The sequence below is a fragment of the Cyprinus carpio genome, chromosome B6 (assembly GCF_018340385.1).
Source record: "Cyprinus carpio isolate SPL01 chromosome B6, ASM1834038v1, whole genome shotgun sequence".
Lineage (NCBI taxonomy): Eukaryota > Metazoa > Chordata > Actinopteri > Cypriniformes > Cyprinidae > Cyprinus > Cyprinus carpio.
The window spans coordinates 2232188-2252680 of NC_056602.1; the positions used below are offsets into that span (position 1 = coordinate 2232188).

General features: G+C 38.2%; 1 protein-coding gene and 1 pseudogene across 4 annotated transcripts in view; one reads left to right on the top strand and one right to left on the bottom strand.

Annotated features, from left to right (window-relative positions):
• LOC109056731 (E3 ubiquitin-protein ligase TRIM39-like) overlaps positions 1-20493 on the top strand; it is an 820810-nt gene that overhangs the window by 615405 nt on the left and 184912 nt on the right. The gene's annotated exons all lie outside the window — the stretch shown is intronic.
• LOC109113098 lies at positions 69-8350 on the bottom strand (annotated as a pseudogene).

The following is a 20493-nucleotide window of genomic DNA, read 5'->3' on the forward strand; positions in this document are numbered from 1 at the left end:
CAGCAGAGACCCTCAGCTGCATTAGAAAACATTTCTAATACTGATTTGTTGAAAAGTGTTGGAAAAATTATACATATTTAGAAAAAGGCTGACAATGTATTAGAAGAGCATTAAATAGTACTTCACAATTCTTTCTAAAGGTGTTTGACTCTAAGATCCTTGAACATTGATGGTCTTGAATCCGTGCAGGATGGTGAGAGGATTCATCAACACTAAACTAGCGTAAAGCATCTTGGCACCCGCCATCCTGGGAGTGAAATTAATGGGCATCCTCATGGTTTCTCGAGGCCGGAGTGTAAGCCTGAAATATAAGGAACAGGACATTTAGGGAGCAACAACAGGCCAGCATCACCTTTACCGTTACAAGCATCACTATTACTGCTGCTCATGTTTAGGGTTAGTGGTTTAAACAGAGGTTTATTTGTAGGCCTATATACTGGGACAAATCTACAGTTTAAACACAAATGGACTCACACTAGAGATTCTGCGATACGCATACACACAGAAACTGAAATAACCTGTGATTCAGAAATGCTGACGGACAAGTGCATAAATTTTAATAGACACAGCTATACACTGTGTACACCCTCCCAGTATAAAACATTACATCTGAATGAATTCAACTGTTTGACGCCCATCAGCGACATGTTCACACAGACTCACTCTTCAGGTATGTGAACAAAAATTCATCACAGTAATCATAGTTTCTGCTAAAATACTGTTAATCTAAAATAAATTTAAATGAGTATGGGATCTGTCTTAAACCGTAAGAATCTTTCTGTTGTTTTTTATTTACTTTTTAATTACAGTGATGGATAATATAGTTTTACTGTACTGTAGTGGAAACTGTACTGTAGTCACTGTTGATAAATTTGGAAAGGAGTTGGCAGATTTCAACATGAGATAGTGGGAAATGGGTGTGGATAGAAATGGATGAAAATGGATGTGTAATTTTTTATATATATTAAAATACTCAATCAAGCTAATTATGCAGAGACATTTGTATGTTGATTCTTCTGAAAATATATGACTGACACTTTCTAAACATTCTGTTTGTTTGACCATTGACTGACGGGGGCATGTTTGGGAAACCTGTTTCATAACAGTCATTTACATGTATGATTATGTTGTGTATTCATTTGGTGATTGCTCAGAAATGAAAGACTTCATGTACCTTGTTTGAATCTTCTCCTGAAGTCCTGAACAGGCTACAGTCAGTTCACCGCTCACTGTAGTGCTGAACGGGTTGGTGAAGGTCACTGTGGCCACTTGCTGTGTGTTGATGACCACATACTCATTCTGAACCTGGAATAAAAAATGCACAAAAAAAAAAAAAAAAACCTTAGCCTTCATATATTATGCATTATAAAGGTGTTTATACAACATTTGCATGTTGTAATGCATGATACATTTCCATAAATAAAATTAAAAAAAAAAAACAACAATCATAATAATATACAACAATTATTTGTTAGAAGTAAGAACTGTAAGATATAAAGTAACAAATAAAATATTTATCCTGTGGTGAAAACGGGCTTCCAAAGAAATTAGTTGTTTGTTATGTATTCTAATGCATTATGCCTATTTTCCAAGGTGTAACAATGAATAAAGAAATATTATAATTTAATATAACTGAGGTTACAGTTATTAATAAAATCATGCAGTGCATTAAAAGGTGTATTACTACAAGGCATAAATGATGCATTATATAATGCATTATATATAAAGGTCTCAAGTAAAGTGTCACCACAATCTTTCCCACATAGGATCTATGATTTTGGATTGATGCATGTCTTTATTAAGCAGATCTTAAAAACAATCTGAAAAAAAGTTTATTTTGTAACTAAACAAATGTCTTGTCATTTCATCTTACTAACTGTATTCTTAATGCATTCAAGGATGGGACTCTATTTTGTTCTTTGGGAACTGATTGGTCAAGTCATGCTGACTTTTATAAACAACATTAAATGGCAACATGGATTGGGCCAGCATATACCTGTATATTGAGGGAAGGGCTGCGGATGTTGAACTCTTCTGAAGCCAGCACTCTCTCCTGAGACTTCACATCCTCAATAACCACAGCCAGGTTAACCAGAGAATCCTCCTCAGCTTCCGTCAGCATGTACTCCTTGAAGGAGATCTCATGTTGTATAGTCACAGCTGGTGGAGTACAAGAAACAGGGATCGTGGATTTGACTGAGCAATTCCTAATGAGTCAGTTTGCCACCTTTTGACATTCAAAATCATCTGATCCAATAATAACCATATGGGTGTTTTTACACTGTGAGACTTGGAAGTAGATGAAATGTGTTATGCACAATGGCTGTGTTCAGAATGGAATATTAGGTTACTGCATAATGTGCACAGCTCACTATTTATAAAAAAAATAAAAAATAAAAAAAAGTAAATGAACAGTATGCAGTGTGCATTCCATGATGAACATTTCAGACAGTAGTAGGCTATAATTAGGTCATGTGATCTCAACAAAATACATGTGAGTGACATCCAGCTTCTCTTCAGAAGGACTTTATATTTTATTTTTTAATAGAACTATATATATTATTTTATTTTATTTTATAATTTTTTTTTTGCTATATTTTTTTTTTTTTGCTATATTTATTTATTTTTCACCATAATTTGCAGAGCTCTTACTTTCTTTCGGGCCGATCTTCATGTCGCCATGAGCCTCCCAGAAGGTTCCGGTGGGATTGCGGTTGTACTCCTTGTTCTGAGCATTTACATGTTTTCTCAGAAGTCTCGGAACAGCGACTTTGTTTGTGATTATGACATTGAAAGAAATGTTTTTGCAGTCAACTACAGGGGCTTTCAGAAGCTGGGCGAGAAACTGCAAGGCCCTGAGGTGCTGCATGAAAGGACATGCTAAATGAAATGTTTGATCAATGCATTCAGTCATATAATACTCAAACAAACAAAAAAGTGGAAAATCAAATGCTAGAACTTACCCTCTATTCCTGTAGAACCTTCACCACTGCGAACTGGAAGAGAGTATTTTTTTTAAATGCAGATAAATATATATGTGTGTGTTTGTGTGTGTGTGTGTGTGTGTGCATGAGTGTGTACTGTATATACATTCACATACACATAAATATATTTTCATTTATTTATTATTATTGTTATTACTGTTTTTCAGATTCTGATTCTAGTCAGATGAATTACACACGTCAGCTTACAAAAATGAAAAGCTAGAGTGACTTACCATCAGTGCTCAGTGTATGAACTGTGCTGTCATCTAAACGTGAAAGAAGGAGATTTTTGTATAAAACTAGCAGTAATTAAATGGTAAGTATTTTGTATTTTTTCTGTCTCTTACCCATCTCAGTTTTGTATTCAGATGTGATGTCTTGCATATGCATGGATCCCCTGGCTGTGTTTGGTGCAGATCAGAGCTCCAACTCTGTTTTATCAATGCTGGTTGATAATACTTTCCCATTTTTGACAAATTACTCTGTGCACATTCCCATTCCACTGCTGCTGCATAAACGAATGGCACATCGTATTGCGCATCCACCCTCCGCTCATAAATGGCAGTAACAGCAGCAGGGCCACAGCGGAACATTTCTGTGACAGAATACTGATGTTTAAGCATGATTCTAATCCAATCCCTCAAAAAAAAATAGCATGCTTTGGATAAAACAAATGGGATGCTATTGTAGGCAGCTCAACTAGGTTTTTTGGAACAAAGCCCACAACTTAACTGGCCCACCAGATCAGTACTAACCAGCATAAACCAGCCTATAAGAAATTGGTCTTTTCAGCAGGAATAAATAACTGAGATTTCCATATGCATAAGCCTTGTAAAATTTGCTTTAATGACAGACCTCCGCTCATCTCTTGTGGCGTGGGGTCGAGAACCTGCCATCCATCATAACCTTGACCCAGATCAGGCCTCTTCATCCAACTCTCCACCCACACATGGAAGTTCCTGAAAAAGGCCAAACACTTTTAAGCTTTTCTTCTGAACTTTCTATTCATCAAAGAATTCTGAAAAATAAAATGTATCACAGTTTTCCACAAAATATGAAGCAGCACAAATGTTTCAATACTGATAATAATCAGAACTGTTTATTGAGCAGCAAATCAGCATATAATCCTACAACTTGTCCTCTTGATCCTGTTCCATCTCATCTCCTTCAAACCATTTATCCTGCCGTTGTACCTGCACTCACTCACATCATTAGCACATCCCTTCACACTGGTGTTTTTCCCTCAGCAATTAGACAGGCTCGTATAACCCCACTACTTAAGAAACCCACCCTTAACCCATCTCTTTTAGAGAATTTACAGAATGGTTTCCCTTCTGTCTTTCATTGCAAAAACACACTTGAAAGAGCTGTGTTCAACCAAGTCTCTGCCTTTTTCACACAGAACAACCGCCTCGACAGCAACCAGTCTGGTTTCAGAAGTGGAGAATTAACTGAGACTGCCTTGCTCTCAGTTGTTGAAGCCCTAAGACTGGCAAGAGCGGCTTCGAAAAAACTTCTATACTTATCTTGATGGATCTGTCCAATGCTTTTGATACTGTAAACCCTCCAGATTCTCCTGTCAACCCTATTGGCAAGGGACATCTCAGGCACCACACTCCAGTGGTTTGAGTCTTACCTCTCAGACAGGTCCTTCAAGATATCTTGGAGAGGTGAGATGTCCAAGTCACAACATCTAGCTACTGGGGTGCCTCAGGGCTCAGTTCTTGGACCACTTCTCTTCCCTGTCTACATGGCATCACTAGGTTCTGTCATTCAGAAACATGGCTTTTCATACCACTGCTATGCTGATGACACTCAACTCTACCTCTCATTTCATCCTGATGATCTGACGATAGCTGCTCGCATCTCAGCTAGACAAAACAGACATTTCTTGTTGAATGAAGGACCATCACCTTCAACTCAACCTTGCCAAGACAGAACTGCTTGTGGTTCCATCAAACCCATCATTTGCTCTTCTCATGCATATCATTGCTCTTTTGTTGATTTTGATTGCTTATATTGTCCTTATTTGTAAGTCGCTTTAGATAAAAGCATCTGCTTTAATGACTAAAAATGTACTGTAATGTAATGTAAATGTAATATAAGAATGGAATAAATTACATTTGAACATATATTCACCTAGAAAACAGTTATTTTTAAACTGTAATAATACTACACCATATTACTGTTTTCACTGTATTTTGGATCAAATATGGATTTTAGCATAACTTACCAGATGCTATCTCTGCCGATGGGCAATTTTTCCCCCATCTCACTGTAATATTCCTCAATCACCATATTTCTGTTTGTGTCGTGAGCTGAGTTGAAGTTGGTGACGACTCGAGTCGGAATGCCAAGGGCTCTCATTACTATAACACAAATAAATGCATTTCATATTGATAATCAACAGCACAAATTAAATTACCACATAATGTAATTGTTTGTGATTATTTTTGTTCGGTCCATGAAACACCAAAAGGCCTTTTTTGAGTGTGGTATTATAAATCACCATTCACTATCACTGTATGAAAAAGAGCTCCTTTTGTGTTTCACAGCAAAGAAGATGTGAGATTTTTAAGTAAATTAACACTTTAAAGCGCACACACACACACACACACACACACACACACACACACACAACACCTACAGTAACATTTAACAGATTGGGGTCAATAAGGTTTTTTTTTTAAAAGAAGTCTCTTACAGTATGTTCACCATTTATTTGATCAAAAACACAATAAACAGTAATATTGTAAAATATTAATACACTTTAAAATAAAATTTTTCTATTTGAATATATTGTAAATTATAATTTATTCCTGTGATCAAAGCTGAATTTTCAGCATCATAACTTCAGTCTTCAGTGTCACACGATCCTTCAGAAATCATTCTAATACACTGAACATTTCTGCATTTCTTATTATTTTCAATGTTGAAAGCAGTCATCCTGGTGAATATTTTTGTAGAAACTGTGATACATTTTATTTTTCAGGATTCTTTGATTAAGTTCCTTCTGTTCAGAATTCTTTGAACAGAAGGTTCAAAAGAACAGAATTTATTTGAAACAGAAATCTTTCGTAACATTATAAATGGCTTTACTGTCGCTTTTGATCAATTTAAAGCATTCCTTCAAAAAATTGTTCTGACCTCAAACTTTTGAATGTAATGACTTCTATTTGTCCCACCTGTACACATGACAGCAGCAAACACCCAGCACTGTCCGTATTTCACAGGCCTGAATTGTGTTTCTGACCACACCCTGAGAATATCTGCGCTGCCGGACCACTGTGAAGGGTTGACGCCACCGCTGTAGTCCCCTGACCAGTTTCCCATTAACACTCCTTTATCATCATTACAGTTCACCTGTTTAGAAAGACAGAGAGACTATATTAATACATGAAGAAAGAGAGGGATCACAGAGGAGAGAATGAGAGCAGATCCTCACCATCGCTGAGATCACACGGCCGATGTAAACCGGGATTGCTGCGGTTCAGTAGATTCTTTACCCATATCTGCTTGATGTGAAGGACTCCCTGCAGCAATTTCATACAGATGTCCAGTATCCCTTTTTCATACTGAAAACACATTTATGCATGACAGGAGTTAATGTGAAGCCGTTGTTCAGTGCTGAGCTGTCAGTCAATGGTCAAAACATCTCACCTGATCAAACGACCAGGGTCTGGAGACAATGTTCCCGGGGCTGCCTTTAAACAGCAGGCCAAAATCATTCCTGACAAATTCATTCCTCAGATCCTCCGACTGCAGAAACACTGAATCAGCTGCAGAAAAACACAACTGTTTGTTTGTTTGTTTTATTGGTGATCTTTGTGTAAAGACAAAAAATGAAAGTAGTAAGCGATAAGAGGCTATGCATTACTGTGAATTTAGCAGCTGATAAAATAGTGGCAAAAGCTATGTTAAATTACACTATTACAATAAAACTTTCAATGTATAATTACACTACCAAAACTTTTATTCAGCAAGGATGCATTAAATTGTTCAAAAGGTACAGTATGGCATTACAAATGATTTAGATTTCAAATAAATGCTGCTCTTTTAAACTTTCTATTCATCAAAGAATCCTGAAAAATAAGATGTGTCACAAAATGTTTCAACAAAAAATATGAAGCAAGCAGTACAGCAAATCAACATATTAGAGTGATAGCCTGCCATGTAACAGCATACTATCAAGGCATTCGGTTTTGTATGGGCACACAGACAGCACTCACCTTGGCACCAGGGGTTGAAGAGGAGCGTGAACTGGCCGAGCAGATGTGTCTTCACAGTCAAACGGATCTCGACTTTCATCTGAAGCGTGTAGACACCGACAGAAGCAGACGCAGGGGTGGACAGTGATATCCATAGAGCATGGGGTCCAGTCGGATTCGGGATGCTCCTCTCCAGAACAGCGCTCCATTGAGTCCAGAGAGGTGGTCCGAGCCTGGTGACCGGAACCTCCACAGACAGCGGACCTGCGGTAAGGAGAGGTGGGTACTAGGTGGGTAACTTTTACATTTGCATATATTGCCATAAATTATACAAAAATATTAAAAAAAATGTCAGGTTTTACTCTACTTGTAAGGACATTTTGGGTCCCCATAAAATGTAGGCAAAAGCTAACCCCCTCACACACAAATGCACAAACATACCTAGAACAATTCGGAAGATCAGTTTTTCCTTCATTGGATCAAATGGCCGCCCTTCATAGTTCATTCGTACTGTGAAGGCCTGTCCTCTCCGCAGAACCAGAGTGCTGGAACTCAGACCATCGGTCTTGTGCCGAATCTGGTTTTGCATCTGTTGCAGGTCGACACTTCGAAGTTTGAACTCTGTGTCAAAAATGGTCAAATTATTTTTGAGGCAGCTGCAAATGTTTTTATGTAAAAATATAAGTAATTTTAAATAGCTTTTAATAATACTTTTTAAATATAATTGTATTAATTTTCAATATTTTTCAAATAAACAGTGTTCTAAATCATCTTCAAAAAAACTGTTTTTAAGCAAACAAAAATAGAACTTAATTATGTTTAAGTGTTTTAAGTTAATAGCAATTCATTAATTTATTATAGCAGAGTAAATAGTAAAGTAAATAATCTGATTATTTAAGAAAAAGATTAAATGCAATATGCTAATAAATATAACTTATTGTAAAAGGCTTAGCAAAACGTTTTGAAAGTAAAGCAAAAAAAAATAAAATAAAAAATAAATAAAATAAAATAAAATAAAATAAAATAAAATAAAATAAAATAAAATAAAATAAAATAAAATAAAATAAAATAAAATAAAAGAAGAAATCGTTAAAAAATTTAGAAGCTCACCATCCATGATGCAGTGTTGTGGTTTGCTGTTTGATTCAAAGTCTTCGTTTACTGTGCTTTTTATACGGAATCCTTCTGCCCCTCCCTGTTCACCAACGTTGCCAGACCACATTCACGTAAAGACACGGAATGTTACAATCAAAAGAACCCACACCTCAAAACAATTACGCAATCGAACATACGTGAGCACTGTGTTTCAGCAGGTGGATACAGAATGTGCAAGCTCAGACATCTGTCTCATCTATAGATAACCTACAGTGCAGGATATTTTCCATGTCCTCATCATACTAACATAAACTGTTTATGCTATTTATTTATTTATTTATTTATTTATTTATCTCTGCATGTATGTATGTATGTATGTTTGTATGTATGTTCGTTCATTCATTCAGCCTGTTATTCATTCATTCATTCATTCATTCATTCATTCAAGAGTTCTTTCTGGTCCTCAAATCTGATTGGATGAGCCGTTTCATCATTTGTATCATCTTTTCTTACAGAGAGTGTCATTGCGGATACCCAAACCCACAATAATTTAATAAAGAGTATAATAATAAAATAATATCTGATGTTATGCAACAGAATGTAGTTTTTAACAGTTTTTTAAGGTAAGTAAGTGGTTTAGACTTCAAAACAAAGTTTTGGGCTGAGGGGAAAGTTTCATAACTTTATAATTTTATAAAACTCTTAATGCTTAGAGCTTGGCCTTTGTACTCTTGACTGAATTGCTTAGCAACTAATGGCTATTTTGGTTTATGAGAATGCTCATTTAAATAATACGTGTGTGTGTGTGTGTGTGTGTGTGTGTGTGTGTGTGTAAAAAGCTTTTAATTAATGCTAATTTAAATCAAAACACAAATGGAGAAGAGATGAAGAAAAATCCAAGAAACATTTTTTATTTAAAGCAGAATAAATAAAGGCAGTATAACAGGTTACATTGATGTACAATTACGAATGAAATAAACGAATATATAGTATAATATATCTATACTTTTGAAAAGATGTATATATCTTTCCAAAAGCAAAATTAATGCCATTAATGCAATATTTCTTTCTTTTTTTGTTTTTCTTTTTTTTTTTTTTTTGGTTCTGGGGCGAAACAGGTTTTGTGTGATTCAGCCCTTAGAGAATACTAATAATGAGTCTTGTGTGTTATTTATTTATTTATTAAATTGGTTGGTATTTTCAGTGTTACTTGAGAGCTTTATTATTCTGTCATTGTATAGACTGTTGAAAAGTCCTGCAGTTATAAAACACGTTATTGGGTCAACAGTCACGGAAAGGGCCTGAGATCACTGAGGTTACATGCCCTTACTCAAAAACCAGTAAGAATATATAACAACTCATGGACAGATATATAACGGATAAGAGGTGGAGTGGTATGTGGTGCTTGGTTTCACTCCCAAGTTCACTTATTCACGTCTGCCCATTTTCCAAGGGACTCTGATTATGACATTCTCATGAAGTAGGAGATTATGAAATACTGTATATGACATGAAACAACCCTCTGTATGTATGAGAAAAAACTGTGGTATTTACATTATCAGCACAGGATATATCAGCACAGTCTTTGTAAATGGTTTTCCCCCCCCCCCCCCCCCCTCATGAGCATGTCTGTTTCAAATGCTGCAATTGAATCAAATAAAGGCAATTGCTGTTAAAAAGATTAACCAATTTATTGAGACTGACACCAGAAGAAAGGGCTGTAAAAGCATTAAAGGTTTGAGTAGATGGACACACGTCATTAAAATAATTAAATCATCTAGTAAAACATGGTGAATGATAGGATTTGGGCACAATTTGAGTACAAAATAGCAAAGAGTCAAAAACCACTGAACAATGACCCAAATTTTGAGATTAGTCACAGAAAAAAACAAGTGAAGACACCAAATCCAAAGTGTGACCTTTCTGGTGTGTGGGTCCAGAAAGACCTTGTTTCAACAAAGACAAATCAAATACAATACAATCTCAGAAAACAAAAGATACAAAAGCTGTCACTGGGGCAGTACTCTTTCAAAAGGTACTTATATGCACACTAGAGGCATTAATAAATAAATGTAAGGTTACAATATACACCTTTTAGAGGAAGTACATAGGTGCACTTTTTGATAAAGTGACTTCTGTAAAAAAAAAAAAAAAAAAAAAAAAAAAAAAAAAAAATATATATATATATATAGATATCTATATATATATATAATATATATATATAATATATATTATGTATATATATATATATATGATATATTGCTATATATATATATATTATATGTATATATAATATATATATATGTATATTTATGTATATATGTATATATATAAGTGTATATATATATATATATAATACACAAAACACACACACACACACCACACACACACACACACACACACACACACACACACACACACACCTAAATGATCTGGTCTATGAACTTCCATTCACTCACCACCAGAGGTCACCCGCTCACTACATGGACTCTTGCACCACACTAACTGTTGCACTTCACCCCGGACTACAGTTCCCATCATCCATTGCACTAATTACACACATACAGCTGAAGACACTGATTACACACACACAGCTGTAACCCATCACACATTCACTATATAACACTCACTTAGATCACTTTCAAACTGCTGAGTATTGTTCAGCACTTATCCCTCTCTAAGTGATAGCGTCAATTCAATTCAATTCAATTCAATTCAATTCAATTCAATTCAATTCAATTCAATTCAATTCAATTCAATTCAATTCAATTCAATTCAATTCAATTCAATTCAATTCAATTCAATTCAATTCAATTCAATTCAATTCAATGCCATGCCTTGCCTTGCCTTGCCTTGTTAGTTTTCATAGTCTTGTTTCAGTTTATTGTTTTCATAGTTTAGTCTTTTTATTTTCTTGCCCTGTTACTCGTGTTTTGACCCTTTTGCTCTGGATACTGGATTACCCCTCTTGCTTAGCCCCCTGGATATTGTTTGCTCATTGAAAACCCACGCTTGCCCTAGGATTATTCTTGTATCTTGCCCTCTATATACCTGTTTGCCAGTATCTGACCCAAGACCACGTCTCTGTACAATAAAAGCTTCCATATGGATCTGCATGTCTCATTGGCCCCGCGTTACTCACACATACATACAGTACAGTGTCTTGCAAAAGTATTCATTCCCCTTCATTTTTTCATGTTTTGTTATGTTGCTCCCTTATGTTAAATTATTTTAAACTACTTTTCCCCCACATCATTCTACACTCCATACACCATAATGGCAAAGCCCAAAAAAAATAAAAATGTTTTTAACATCTTTGCAAATGTATTAAAAATAAAAAACGTAATTGATTCCATTGCATAAACAATCATACCCCTATCTGGGACGGTTGAAATTGAGCTCAGGAGCATTCATTTCGCTTGTAAATGTTACTACACTTCAAGTGAAGTTAACCTGTGGTAAATTCAGTTGAATGGGTATGATTTGGAATGGCACACCCATCTTAATTAAAGGTCTAACAGCTGATAATGCATATCAGAGCCAAAGCCAAGCCCTGTGGTCAAACGAACTGTCTGTAGAGCTCAGAAACAAGTTTGTGTCAAGCTACACATCTGAGGAAGTGTTCAGAAAAAAATTCTGCTTCATTGAGGTTTCACAGAATCATATAGCCTTCATTATCCATAATGGAAGATGTTTGAAACAACTAGAACTCTTCCTAGAGCTGGTCGTCTGGCCAAACTGAGCAATTGATGGAGAAGGGCCTTGTGTAGACTGGTGACCAAGAAGCTGATGGTCACTCTCGGTGAGCTCCATGTTTATATGTGGAGATAGGAGAAACCTACAGAAGGAAAAAACATCACTGCAACACTCCACAAATCCGGGCTTTATGCTGGTGTGGCCAAACTCAATCAAACAACTCTCTTCAGTGAAGAACACAAAAATCCCACTTGGAATTTGCAAAAAATGCACCTAAAGGACCCTCAAACTCTGAGAAACACTATTCTCTGGTCTGATGAACTTCAATTCCAAGCATCATATTTGAAGGAAACCAGCTCTGCTGATCACCTGCAGAGTATCATCCCAAAAGTAAAGTGTGCTGGGAGCAGCCTCATGCCGTGGGGCTGTTTTTCAGCGGCAGGGACTGAGGGACTAAAATATTGAGATAGCCTTAATGAAAACCTGGTCCAGAGCATTCAAAACCTGGGCAGAAGGTTCACTTTCCAACAGGACAATGAACATAAAAAAACAGCAAGAGTAGCTTCTAGACAACTCTGTGAATGTCCTCGTGTGGCCCCAGCCACAGCCTGGGCTTGAACCCAATCAAATATTTCCAAAGAAACTTGAAAATGTGTGTCTGCCTCCATCCAACCTGTCAGAACTTGAGAGGTGAGGAGGTGAGGAGAAGAATGACAGATAATTGCCAAATGCTGATGAGCAAAGCTTGTCGCATCATACTGTACCCCAAAAGACTTGAGGCTGTTAAGGTGCTTCAGCTAAGTCAGTGGTCCCCAATCCTGGTCCTGGAGAACCCCCCAACACTGCACGCTTTTGGTGAACCTCTTATCTGACACACACATTTGAGGTCTTGGAGTCGTCACTGATGAGATGATGTGTTGAATCAGGTGTGTTTGAATAGGGAGACATCTAAAATGTGCAGTGTTGGGGGTTCTCCAGGACCAGGATTGGGAATCACTGAGCTAAGTAATGAGTTAATTCTTATGCAATGTACTTATTTATTTTTAATAAATTTACACAGTTGTGACAGTTCTATTTTTGCTTTGTCATTATGGTATATGGAGTGTAGATGGATGTGGGGATAGTAGTAATTTAAAGCAGTTTAACATAAAGCTGCAACATAACAAAACATAAATTAAATGAAGGGGTATGAATAATTTCCCGAGGCAATGTATATATGTATAGAGACAGAGAGAGAGAGAGAGAGAGAGAGAGAGAGAGAGAGAGAGAGAGAGAGAGAGAGAGGGAGAGAATTTTAGGTCACATTTAGTATAGGGACCAATTAACTAGCTGCTTATTAGCATGTCTATTATTAACATATTGGCCGTTTATTAGCATTATAAAGCACATATTCTGCATGACCTACATCTTTAATCCTACTCAATACCTAAACCTAACAACTGGATTACTAACTATTAATAAGCAGAAAATTATGAGTTTATTGAAGCAAAAGCGAGAAATAGACCTTAAAATAAAAGTGTGACCGAATTTTACTGACCAGAAAGGTAGCAAGAACATCATTAAAATAGTCCATGTGACATCAGTGGTTCAACCTTAATTTTATGAAAAAGATACTTTTTGTGCACAAAGTAAACAATGCAATGTTCTCATGAGTAAAACGATGCATGTGTTTGCATTCCTCTGATTTAAACGAGGCACAGCGAATCCAGGTTCTACGTCAGAATGCCAGCTCCTGCATCAGCAGCACCACATGCATCTGTCGTGATACTCTCCTGAACGCACGATAATTGACAAGGATAAGAAGAATTTATTGAAAAAAGTCATTATTATTGTTTTCTTAGCACGCAAAAAGTATTTTGTAGCTCATAGTATTCTCGTAGCTTGTTAAATTATAATTATAAAGTAAATGTCATATTTATTTGTTTACATTTTGACATAGAAATTCATAATTAAAACAGAAAATCAAAATTATGAGATACTGTCATCATTTTGAGATAAGTCAAAATAATTAGAAACTGTGTCATATAAGTTGAAAGTTATTACAAAAAATGTTAAATTATGAGATAAACGTCAAAATCACAAAAAGCTGAAATTTAGAGATACTGTCACAATTATGAGAAATTACAAATTATTACAAGCTTAAATTATGACAAAAAGGCATAGTTATGAAAAATTATTAAGTCATGAAATAAAAATAATAATTGACAAAAGTCTAAAATATGTAAAAAATTGAGATACTAAATTTTAACTTAGATAAAATGGAATTATGACAATTAAAGGTTTAAACTTAAATGAAAAATTAAATTACCATGTCAAAATTATAAGATAAATTGAAATTATGACATAAAAGTCAAAATTATGACAAAAAAAAATCATCATGACAAAATGTCTAAATTATAAATTATACTAAGAAATTATGAGATAGAAAGTCAAAATTATGACAACTAAGCATGACATAGGTCTGAAATGGTGAAAGACAGTATATGACTCTCCAGCGGTGTGTTGAGAGCAGACAGTGTTGAGTAAAATAACAACTCAACTGAGGTAGTTTTTTGACATAATGAACTTTTGTCAAGACTTTTCAGCACATTACACATTATACATCCACGACGGTGAGCGTGATTTCTCCAAGTACAACAGGTTCCTGGATCAACATTCCAATCAACCAATCAGAATTGAGATATCTGTTTTAGGCTTACAATCAGGGTTAGGTGCCACTACACCCTTGTTAATCAGCTATCATTTCACACTGATTTTAGGAATTAATTATGGGTAGGGTTAGGTTTAGGGGTAGGGATTGGGTTAAATCTATATTTTTGGACAATAATGTTGATCCAGGATTATCAAAAGATGTTGATCCAGGAACATGTCTTACTTGGCAAAATCACGACGACCCAGCGACGACATACGCATTGTTTGTGCATGTTTGTGGGTGTGTGCGCATATATTTGCATATAACTTTCCATAGAAGATATGTCATGAAGAAATCCTGCCAGCATTGGCAATACATCACACATGGAGCTGCATGAGTTTGGAGGGTGTGAAGAAGATGATGAAATTGTCAGTTTACAGCAAATGATCTGATGAAGGACTGAACAAACTGGTGATTAATGCCACAGGAGTTTTACACAATGACCAGAAAAACTTGAATTCAAAGGGAAAATAAATTATTTATCTTGCCTCTTTGGTGGATATTCTTTTCTGTTTACTGCAAGACTCACTCAATTTTGATATTTTTTCATAAAACAAGGCTTAATATCTCATGTCATTATGATTCTTAAGGAAGTGTATCTTGATTTAAGAATGTTTAAATATTTGTTTAGATATATCAGTTACCGATTCTCATAATGATTAATAATGTGAGAGAATTTAAGATTTTATGTTTGAAAACTAAAGCAGTGGGTGGGGGGAGAGGGTTTCCAGGACAGTTTTAATGTCACATGTCCTGTTCAGCCTGTCAGCATTTGAATATTTGCTCTCACTGAAGCTAATAGTCTTTGCTGTGAATGACTAAACTAGTCTGCCCTCTGCTGGAGAATGCATGTGAACAGATCGCAAACATGGATAATGCATGGATATGCTTTATTTTCAAGCTTGTGCCTAAATAATCTTAAAAACAAGTCAGTGATTCAAGCCAGATTTCACAGTGACATAAAAAAAATTATTAGAAAGCAATCATTTCTAAATGTGTTTCAACCAGCACTGCATGAGGGGTCATAATCAATTATAAAGGTGTGTGACTCTAAGATGCTTGAACATTGATGGTCTTGAATCCGTGCATGATAGTGGGAGGATTCTCCAACACTAAATTAGCAGACAGCATCCTGGCACCTGCCATCCTGGGAGTGAAATTGACGCGCTTCTTTATGGTTTCTCGGGGTTGGATCGTAAGCCTGAAATAAGACATGCAAACACATCACTTTTACTGTTCCAAGTGTTTAAAGTGTATATCATGGTGCAGGTTTAACATACAAATGAACTCACAGGAGTTTCTGCGATATGCCTATGATTACAGAAGTGCATCAGAAATGTTGACTAACAAGTGTGTACTGACACTTTTAATAGATTCTGTAGCAGTGAAAACTGATGTCAAAGATAGTCATGTCAAAAATCTCAGAAACAACCCCTCCCACTGATTGAAAACTGTATGTACTCGACTGTTTGATGCCCATCAGAATCACTCATCAGGCATCCCTTACCAAAAAGTAGTATACTTCAAGTTTATTTTATTAAAGTATACTTAAGTATAGTTCAAGTATATTTTGACTTTTTGTAAGTATAAGTCAGGTATACTTAATTGTCATTATAAGTATATATCTTAGAAGTACATAAAGCCCATTTCTGAGAAGTACATAAAAAGTAAACTAAAAGTATACTTTCCTATTTTTTAGTTTAAAATAAGTATACTAATAGCACACTTGAATAAACTTCTTTTTCGTAAGGGATGTGAACTAAAACGATCATGACATGCATAGTTTCTTTCATAATACCACTGTTACTATTATAAAATCAAAATAGATAAAAAGGGATCTATTTTAAACAGTGTAAGATTCTTCCCAGGTGAAAAAAGTTCACTTCCATAATATACTTAAAGTGCTCTATTTTCGTGCACTAATTTTGAAAATAAGGCATTTTAAGTACATTACGGAAGTGTACTTTTTTTAACCTGGGTTTCCGTTATTTTGTAATCACTTTTTAATGACAGTGATGTATGATAATGTGGCTTTATTGTAATAAAAAAAAAAACAAAAAAAATTTGTATTCACTATAGTATGGATTAAACATCAGGGTACTGCGTCAAAATACTTCCTCTCATACTATGCAAGCTGATGATGCAGATTCAAAGATTGACATTATTCTGTTTATTTGAGCATTCCAATCAGTCTGACACATTGTATCAACCAATGGTGTGTGTTTGGGGGCGGGGCTATGTGTTTGCTGACCAATGGCAAACCAATGCTTGGGAAAATCTGTTTGAAAACAGTCATTTGTGTGATTCATTTGTTAATGCTCAGGAAAGACTTTACACTTTACACACCTCATTTGAGCCTTCTCCTCTAGGAGCCCTGAACCAGATACGGTCAGTTCTCCACTCACTGCAACATTGAATGGGTTTGTGAAGATCACCGTGGCCACTTGTGGTGCGTTAATGATGACCGAGACCTCATTTTGAATCTGGAAGAAAACACAAATTGGTTTTGTTATTTTTTACTTGTGAATTTAATTATGCAAGAATATAACCCTTTATGTATAATGCATTATAAAATGTTGTAATGCATTATATGTTCCCTTTCGAAGGGAACTTCGACAATACGTCATCGACGCTATGGGGAACGCCTCAGGTGTGACAGGTGTCTGAAATCAAATATCAACTCACAGCAATCATGCTGACCGGCGACAGCCGTGAATCAACAGCTTGAATGATGAGCGTGCGACCTGGATATATAAAAAGGGCGCCTTGAAACCATGACAATATCCTTTTCGTCTTCAGGGACTGTTTTGTCTGATTTAAACGTCTGCTTACAGCGAAAATGAAACGCACATCTAAGGCAAGTCCTAAAAAATTTTGTGAAATGTGCTTACTCGTGCCCAAGATATTTGTCGCCGGGTGACACTCACGAGATGTGTGTGTGTACTGTTTGTGTGAAGAGCACGCACGGGATGCTCTTGAGGGAGCGTCCTGTGCAAGTTGTGAGCGTTTTCCTATGAGAACGCTCCGCTCTCGTCGAGCTCTCTTCTCGAGGGAAGGGAGTTCAGCATCTGGTCCACGCGGATTGGGTCCCGCTCGTGCCGAGGCAGAGCGGCGACGCGCTTCATGGGGCTCCCAGATGGAGCTTGCTGACAGTCTCGAGAGGGGCGTTAACCTCTCGGATGCGTCATCAACTGACGAGAGTGAGCTGCAGGTGGATGACGGAGACGATTCTCCTACTGATACTGCAGCGAGTGCTCTTCTCACTTGGAAAAACATTTCTGAGGAGGATGATTTAGATCCTCAACCTCGTCAGGCATCCTGCCCCGTGTACGCAGAGTTGGTGGGAGTTATGGAGCGTGCCACTGACAAACTTCAGTTGCCATGGCGGCGCGCTCAGGGAGAGATCGTTCGCGGTCATTTGGACGATCGGTTTCTCCCTGAACATAGACCACCAGCTCAGCAGAGCCTTCCATTCCTTCCTGATCTCCATTCGGAGATCGAGAGGGCATGGAAGAAACTGTACTCTGCCTGTATTCATCGACATCAGCAGGGTAATTTCGCTGATGTTGAGGGGATCAGGGAGTATGGTTATGTGTCGATGCCGCCCATTGACGAGACGTTTGCGAAATATCTCGTATCTGGGCGGGTGTCGACACTAAAAGCTCCGACTCTGCCATCCAAGCCCCTTAAAACCACGGCTCGCTTGAATGGCAGAGCGTACACGGCAGCAGGTCAGGCTGGTGCTGCCCTTCATACCATGACAGTGCTCCAAGCCTGTATACCGCTGAGATCCGGGCCCCAACCCAGGCAGGCGGAAGGACCTGGTCTGTCTTGGTCTGAGGACCGTAGACAGGACCAGAGGTCTAGTGTCGCCTCTCGTGCGCCCCCTCCATGGAGGAGTAGGACGCAGAGGAGGCGAGCCTCCCGCAAGAAAGGGGACTTAAGGGAGGTCATTCAGCACAAGCGCAGCAACGCTCAGCGGAAGTTGATCTCCCTGGAGGGCCTTTTTCTACCAGCCCTCTCCCTCTTTGTGACTCCCCAGGCGTTTACGTTACACAGCAGCCCTGGGGATGGGCCTTATGATGAGAACTATGTTATGATGGCCCGCCGTAGCAACTGGTTGATGTGAGCGCCTCTTTTAGGCATGTAAAAGTGGTGGACCCCAGATTCATTGAGAACTCTCTGGCGAGTCTTCACTCCGCACGCCGGCAGGTGAACTTTTTGGTTTTAAAATTCTGTGTGTATAACTAACACTGATTTGTATTTCTCTACAGACCTTGTTCCCTGTATAGACCTAGGGGGTCATTCTTAGAGGAGCAATTAAAGTATTGGACTTTAGGGCCCTGAAGCCTCCCCCAGTTGGTGGCTAGAACGAATTAGGGAGAAGCTCAAAGAAGATTTGGCTTCCGTGCTGAGTATGTGATGGCCTTCCTGTCATAACATTTTATATGCGTGGTGGCCACCGCTCATTTCTGTTTTAGCCTCAGGGCTATTAGCCACCCAGCGGTAGAGTAGTGTGGGTCTTCCTAAAATAGACTGACGCAAAAAAAAAAAAAAAAGGAGAGCTTTTTTGCTTTAGGTTTAGACTGACGCTGGCGCTTCAGATAGATCTTCAGCTAGATGTCCTGCCTATCGGCTTGTGACATTGGTATCCTGAGTGTTCGCTCCCTGAGCTCTGTAAGGTTTCAGTAGGTTGAGTGTTTCACAGCCTCTCAATCAAGTAGGCTGTGGCTCCTCCGAGCCGTCAGGTAGATCTATGCTTGTAGGTCGGCCCTCACCCGGGCCGCCACTGTAGCTGGCCTAGGCTATGCTGGGGATGTTGGAGGCATGTTGCTAAGTATAGCTTTCTCTGCATTCAGGGGTGACAGAGTAATGCAGGGTGGTAGATGAGGTAGGATCAGTCAGGCAGGGTTAGACCATCTTTTGCTCTGCGAAGTGAAAGTTCGTCAGACCCTGCCGAACGGAGATGTTTGGGCCTCTAGAGCTGGCTCCACTCAGCCCGTTGAGCTAATCACTCGACTAGGCTGGGGTTGGCTTGCAATTTAGCCCCCCGCTCCCCTAGGCTGGGCGCAGGACAAATCCCTGTCACCCTTTGGAGCCACTTGCAGGCCCGCTCCCTGTCTAACATTGCAAGGGCATATGGTTGTTACTCCCCCGCTAACTCAGGGTAGTTTTGAGTAGTCCATTCTCAGCTCTGTATTTATCTACCTCACACCACGATGGCTCCGGTTGAGCAGGGAGTTCTAAACTACATTTCATTCTGGTTTTTGAACTCCGCTACCTTGAAGCCAGAGCATTGCCATGGGCTGACGCCTATGCATTTAGTAGATAGGCCCCTAATGGGGCCTCCACTAGGCAGAATGGCGTATGTTGTACTCAACTGCTATAAGGGTATTGCCTTTTTTGCTGAGTACACTGCCTTTGGCAATGTGATTAGGGTACCAGGATGCTGTAGTAACAGTTTTCTGCCGCGAAGGCTGCACGGTTAGGTAGTAGGCCCCAGCAGGCCTCCTTGACCGGATAGGCCCCAAATAGGGCTCCTAGGTCCAGCTCACCTTCGGTGGTTGGCCCTGGTAGTTCGGGCAGAAGGCTCACTGCCGAGTAGTAGGCCTTAACAGGCCTCCTCGGAGGTGGGTCACAACATTGTGGAACATACACTAGGACAAAACTATAGGGAAAGTTTTTATAGTATGGTTCCAGCAGTGTACGTTAAAGTAGCAGAATAGACTCGCTATCAGCTAGTAGGCTCGACCAGGCCTCCCTGTTAAGCGAGTCCCCAGCAGCAGTCACATCCAGCTGATTAGACTGTTTAAGGTAG